The following is a 7700-nucleotide window of genomic DNA, read 5'->3' on the forward strand; positions in this document are numbered from 1 at the left end:
TTGTAGCTACACAGCTATTGAAGGAACTAGGCAGGAGGTTGTTCCAGACATCTTGGAGAACTTAGCACAGGTCTTCTGAGGATGTAGGCTTGTTCAAATCTTTCTCTTGCGTCCAAAATACTGTCTAGCTTGTTGTGTGACACATTTATCAAATGTTGTATACCCAAATTGACCGAAAAGGGATATGACCTCACAGGAAATGGCCTAACTTACACCTCTGTGCAAGAAAAAAAAAAGCATCAAGACTAGAGATGAGCGATTAGTATTCGTTCGAATGTCGAATACCATTACAGTCTACGGAAAAAACGGGAATGTTGTTCCGGTTTCCATGGAGACCATAGTTCGACACATTGGATCCTCCAAGTTCAGCAAGGACGAGGAGGTTTTTGAATTGAATTCAATGGAATTTTCCTGTGTGGTATTCGACCGATACGAGTATTTGATCGAATACTATTCGCTCATCTCTAATCAAGACCTTTTTAAGCCAACTAATAGGAGGTGTAAACGGTTAAAGAATACTCCAGATGTAACCACTGGCATCAGATACAGACTAAGTCTAGTGCAGTCTAGTGTGCAGTATGTTAGCTTATATACAGTATTAGTAAATCAGGCCACTCTCTGTATATTTGCAGTTGCCGTCCTGCTGTAGAATAAATTTAGAGCCGATCAGGCGCCCCCCGATGGTCACACCAAACATTGATTTGCTTTAGATTTCTCTTTTGTTCATCCTCTTTGCATTTTGTTAATTGACAAAAATAAATGATTCACTCCGCGTGTGTATATAATATTACGATGTGTAGTGCACAATGTGTTATTTTGTGAAGCGTTTTCATGAGTTTATGCTCTAGGTCCCTATATTCTTTACAGTCCAGGTTTTGGAGTCACATTTTAACACTGCCTTGTAACATGTCTCTCTGACCATTCAAATCTCACAAGGTTATGTTACATGTTAAAAACTAAGTTGTATATCTGCTCTAGAAGGGTGACCATCACATAGTCTAACAAGGCAGCTGTCCGCCTAACTGCAGTATATAATACTGTGTGTGGGGATATTCTTGTATTGTGAAAACAGGAGCCATGGGTACTACCAAAGTGCTTTTGCTGGCCGCCATTTGCCTGGTCTGTCTGGCTTCATTCAGTAAGTACATTTAATATATTTGTATGCGGTGCCATTTTTCTTTAATAATTGGTAAGAATTTAGAATATATCAACAAAACTAATATACCTCCAACTTATAAACCTCATTTGTGCATCACCTGAAAGGGTTAAAAAATACCTCCCCTTTGGTCTTTACACAGAACTACTTTAAATACTGGATACATTTATAGTAAGCTTCATTGATTACCATGTTAATGCAATATTTACATCTGGAATATATTTCTTCTAAAGCTGTATGGATAGAATGACTAGTGAGTTTGGCCATTTCCCTTGTAATGGATCCACTGCCCAGTCAGATCTGACACTGTCAGGACATGCTCCATGGACAATAAATTAGTAACTCCCAGTTGTCAGTTTATCCATACATTACCAGGAGGAATAACCGAAAACTGCTCCAGAATACATATCTCATAAGGAATACAAGTAGTAGTTAAGGGGAACCTGTCACCAAATTCCCTCCATACAAACTGTTCTGTTGTGCTCAGACACAATGATGCCATTAAGAGAACTTGGTTTTAGGCCTGGTTTGAAACAACTTCTAGCACAACATAAGTAAAAGCGGTTTTCAAAACTCCATCTATGATACATATACCAAAAATTCCTGCACAGACTTTGGATCATTCTTATCCTGTTCCAGATTTTCAATGCAGATTTTGAAAAGTAAAGGTTGAAATCTGCTGCAAATGTAACATAAGGATTTTGTAGGAAGTTATTTGCCACATCTGGGCCCAGCCTTATAAACATCCAGGCAAAGGATGAAGTCATTGCTGAGCAGCCTACGTCCAGCTTCTCCCTGATTGACAGGTCTCTGTTATGTAGAGGGAAAGCTGAGACACACAACTGTGATTTTTCACTGTCCCATGTATGGAACCAGGAGTAAAACTCAGGACAGTTCCTGTTCCTGTCCATTTTGCAAACTGTGCTCACTGACCTCAATGAATGGAGGCATGGTCTGCACAGTGGCGTCATCCATGTTGTTCATTTACGGCCTTGCGACATGCACACGGTCATGTTGCCTTAAACAGATACAGTTTATCAGGAGTGCGTCTTCTCTTTAGAGCTGGAAACCCCTTTTTATTTTATCCAGGGATTTTGTTGTAAATTACATCACTATAACCCTATCTATGAGACTGCAAAACTTACACTACGGGGATGATAGTAACACCCATTGGTCCTATTATTCTGAAGGGTTTTATTTTGGGGTTTGTTTGTTTGTTGTTTTTTTTAAAAATTTTCTAGTATACCTTTTCAATGAGTAAGAAAAGACAGTAGACCTGCTACTTGGCTCAGAAAGCATGTGTGATGAAATCTGAAGATGATTGTCCTTGTAATTTTCTGTCCTGAATAGAGAATGTCCTTGGGTTGCATTTGTCAAGGAGCACTTTGGTTTAGTAAGGCAGCCAGAGGTATGCAGTGTAACAAATGTGACGCAGGTATTGACATCAGTCATATCTAAGTGTTTACAGATGCTCTACAGCATTGTCATTCCCTGTGAATAAACTGTATATATTAGCCCTGGCTTTACACTGAGCATTGACATCTCGATTAATAGTAACTCTGCTCACAGCTCGCTGCAGTTTCAGCTTTATACAGTTGAAGTCACTTTTGTGGACAAAAGTGTCTTGGAGGAGGAAATTAAAATAGAAGGGAATATGGATTTAATAAGAAATTTGTAATGGTTTTCTTTTGTGTGACTACGTCTATCTATGCCCTGAATGTGTTACCAGACATCTTCACTGTCCTGTCATCAGCTAGGTCTTGCTTTTCCTGCTAGGTGTTGCACCGATGCATGTCTTCCCCTGCTTTTCAATCTTTATTTCTGTCTTCAAGATTACTCTCTTGCTCACGTGTACTTATATCCTCTCACATGCAGCAATCTGCTCTTAGAAGGAGCTAAAATTATAGTGTTTTTAGATTATATTCGATTTTTACACAGTATGCAATAAACTCCCGCTGGAGACAGCGAGAGGATTATTTCTTAAATCTATTTCAGTGTACGTACACATATATATATATATATATATATATACACACAGTACAGACCAAAAGTTTCGACACACTTTCCCATTCAAAGAGTTTTCTGTACAATCCTATGAAAAAGTTTGGGCACCCCTATTCTTAATCATTTTTAGTTCTATATATTTAGGTGTTTGCAACAGCCATTTCAGTTTGATATATCTAATAACTGATGGACACAGTAATATTTCTGGATTGAAATGAGGTTTATTCTACTAACAGAAAATGTGCAATATGCATTAAACCAAAATTTGACCGGTGCAAAAGTATCTTTCTCATCACTCTCCCATACAGCTTCTCCTTGTGCAAAGTACGCTGTATTGTTGACCGATGCACAGACACCATCTGCAGCAAGATGATGCTGCAGCTCTTTGGTGGTCTGTGGATTGTCCTTGACTGTTCTCACCATTCTTCTTCTCTGCCTTTCTGATATTTTTCTTGGCCTGCCACTTCTGGGCTTAACAAGAACTGTCCCTATGGTCTTCCATTTCCTTACTATGTTCCTCACAGTGAAAACTGACAGGTTAAATCTCTGAGACAACTTTTTGTATCCTTCTCCTGGACAACTATGTTGAACAATCTTTGTTTTCAGATCATTTGAGAGTTGTTTTGAGTAGCCCATGATGCCACTCTTCAGAGGAGATTCAAATAGGAGAACAACTTGCAATTGGTCACCTTAAATACCTTTTCTCATGATTGGATACACCTGGCTATGAAGTTCAAAGCTCAGTGAGGTTACAAAACCAATTTTGTGCTTCAGTAAGTCAGTAAAAAGTAGTTAGGAGTATTCAAATCAATAAAATAAGGGTACCAAAATTTTTGCAACGGTCAAATTTTGGTTTAACCACTTCAGTACCGGGCCAATTTGTGGTCCAGGACCAGACACATTTTAGGTTTATTTTGTATGTGCGGTTTTGAGGTCTGTAACATTTTTCTCGTATGTCTCAGTCAACTAATTTTTGCGTCTTTTTTCGGGGACACATAGGGCTTTATTTTTATGTTATCTTTATTTTCGAATGTGTTTTAATTTTTTTTATATCCAGGAAAATATAAACCTAATAGGAGGGAAATTGTGTCTGGTTTTCACTTTATTATTTTTTTTTAAATTTAATAACACAAAGTGTCACTGAAAAACTTTATAATATAGTTTTTCCTCTCTGTTACGGTAATTTTTATTTTGTATGGTGTCGTCGGGGGTGGGGCTATAACCTTTAATAACAGCGTTTTATTAGCGTATTATTTATTTATTTTTTATTTTATTTACATTTTTTTTAAACTTTTTTATTTTCATTTAATTTTTTTTTACAGATTGTGTCCCCATAAGGTGATAAGAGACCTTTGGGGACATCTGATCACTTATTTTTTTTTGAACTTTAGGCCGATTTCTCCTATAACTGGGGCTGCTACATTTAACCCCAGTTGCAGGAGAAATCCAGCCTCCTGCATGCTGTATATACAGCTTACTGAGCTGATCTGAGTCCTGTAGGACCCAGCAGCTCTTGTAAGACTCTGCTCCCGGCGGATCACGTGTCCGCTGGGTCAGAGGGCAGCTGATTTATGGCAGCGTCCATAGCTGTGTATACAGCGCTCATTGAGCGCTGTATACACAGCGATCGAGAAGGCAGGGGAGGTAATAAATCTGCACTGTCTTCTCTCTGGGAGCTCTGGCTGAAGTTACAGCCGGCTCCCATTGAAATCAGCTGCACGATCTCCGTGCAGCTGCTGTGTTCTGACTGGACGTACCGGTACGTCCTGTCAGAACTAGGCAACCACTTCCCGGACGTATATAGTCTATGGGCGGTCCGGAAGTGGTTAATGCATATTGCACATTTTCTGTTAGTACAATAAACCTCATTTCAATCCTGAAATAGTACTGTGTCCATCAGTTATCAGTTATAAAATCTTTAGAACTAAAAAATGATTAAGATTAATAGGAGTGCCCAAAGTTTTTCATAGGACTGTATTTTCATGACTATGAAAATTGTAGATTCACACTGAAGGCATCAAAACTATGAATTAACACATGTGGAATTATATACTTTACAAAAAAGTGTGAAACAACTGAACATATGTCTTATATTCTAGGTTCTTCAAAGTAGCCACCTTTTGCTTTGATTACTGCTTTGCACACTCTTGGCATTCTCTTGATGAGCTTCAAGAGGTAGTCACCGGAAATGGTCTTCCAACAGTCTTGAAGGAGTTCCCAGAGATGCTTAGCACTTGTTGGCCCTTTTGCCTTCACTCTGCGGCCCAGCTCACCCCAAACCATCTCGATTGGGTTCAGGTCTGGTGACTGGAGACCAGGTCATATGGCGTAGCACCCCATCACTCTGGTTGGCCCTTTTGGATTCACTCTGCGGTCCAGTTCACCCCAAACCAGAGTGATGGGGTGCTATGCCAGATGACCTGGCCTCCACAGTCACCAGACCTGAACCCAATCGAGATGGTTTGGGATGAGCTGGACCGCAGAGTGAAGGCAAAAGGGCCAACAAGTGCTAAATAGAGATGAGTGAACAGTAAGGGTGAATTCACACTGAGTAAACGCTAGCTTATTCTGAACGTAAAACACGTTCAGAATAAGCGGCGTCTAAAGCAGCTCCATTCATTTCTATGGGAGCGGGGATACGAGCGCTCCCCATAGAAATGAATGGGCTGCTTCTTTCACTCCGTGCAGTCCCATTGAAGTGAATGGGGAGTGCCGGCGTGTACGCTCCGGCGTGAGCAGAGCTTGCCGTATACGCCGGCACTCCCCATTCACTTCAATGGGACTGCACGGAGTGAAAGAAGCAGCCCATTCATTTCTATGGGGAGCGCTCGTATCCCCGCTCCCATAGAAATGAATGGAGCTGCTTTAGACGCCGCTTATTCTGAACGTGTTTTACGTTCAGAATAAGCTAGCGTTTACTCAGTGTGAATGCACCCTAAAATGTTCGAGGTTCGATATTCGTTTCGAGTAGCCCCTCAATATTCGACTACTCGAATCGAATATCGAACCCTATTATAGTCTATGGGGCGAAAATGCTCGTTTCAGGGGTAGGCAACGTTCGATCAAATTATACTTACCAAGTCCACGAGTGACGGTCGGGCTGGATTCTCCGAGCAGTCTTCTCCTTGCAGCGTCCCCGCGGCGTCTTCCGGCTCTTCATTCACTCTGCCAGGCATTGGGCCTGGGCAGAGCCGACTGCGCATGCCCGCACTACAAGTGGACATGCACGGTCGGCTCTGCCCAGGCCCAATGCCTGGCAGAGTGAATGAAGAGCCAGAAGACGCCACGGAGAAGCTGCACGGAGAAGCCTTCTAAAGGTAGGAGAAGAACCAGCATTGATTGGCCGACTGTATAGCATTTGGCCAATCAATGCTGGTTCTGCATCGAACTTTTACATTCGAACAGCGAGTGGTACTCGAGTACGAGTATTTAGAATACCTACTCGATCGAGTACTACTCGCTCATCTCTAGTGCTCAACATCTCTGGGAACTCCTTCAAGACTCCTTCAAGACTGTTGGAAGACCATTTCCGGTGACTACCTCTTGAACCTGATCAAGAGAATGCCACGAGTGTGCAAAGCAATAATCAAAGCAAAAGGTGGCTACTTTGAAGAACCTAAAATATAAGACAGATTTTCAGTTGTTTCACACTTTTCTGTTAAGTATATAATTCCACATGTGTTAATTCATAGTTTTGATGCCTTCAGTGTGAATCTACAATTTTCATAGTCCTGAAAATACAGAAAACGCTTTGAATGAGAAGGGGTGTCCAAACTTTTGGTCTGTACTGTGTCTATCTATCTATCTATCTATCTGTATATATATATAATGTGTGTTTTATCGAGATGACAACATTGGGTATGCTTTGCACTTGGCATATAATTAGCAATATTAGCAGCTTGAGGTTGGAAAAGGACGACGTACTGAAACATTCCCTTTTTTAAAGCAATTATGATGTCATATTTTAGGCATGCTAATATCTACTCATTGTATTACAGTTATGATCTGAGCTCATAATCCTATAAAATTATGTGACCTGTTTTCTAATGACCTATGATCCTTTTTCATTGTTCTTTAATTTTTCCAGTTTTTCCACTTGCTTTAACTTCCCAGATTTTGCTCAGTAACAGTGTTCTGGTTTTAAGTCTCTTATGAGCGTAAGCTCTGATGGGTGGGGCCCTGGCTTCTATTTTCAATGTAAGTAGATACTGCTTTGTTTTTATAGGAATTGCTATTATAGGAGTAGAGCGCAGTTCCATAATTATAGGGGATTGGATAGATTAGTTACTAATGAAGTCTTTGAAGTCATGAATTAATAGACCAGATAGAAGTCCAAAGATGTGGCACCATAACATTATATTTTCTGTTTTAAATATACAGGTTTTTAACCCTATTTTCCCTAAAAGTACTGATTTGCTTCATTATAGTTGGGCTATGGTCCCTACGTAGCGGGCCACAGCAAAAAAAGCGCTGCAGGAAAAAAACGCAGTGGCAACACATTGGGATTTATCTCTGGGCTTTCTCTTTCCTGTATACCTAT

This window comes from Leptodactylus fuscus, chromosome 2 (genome assembly GCF_031893055.1).
Source record: "Leptodactylus fuscus isolate aLepFus1 chromosome 2, aLepFus1.hap2, whole genome shotgun sequence".
Classification (NCBI taxonomy): domain Eukaryota; kingdom Metazoa; phylum Chordata; class Amphibia; order Anura; family Leptodactylidae; genus Leptodactylus; species Leptodactylus fuscus.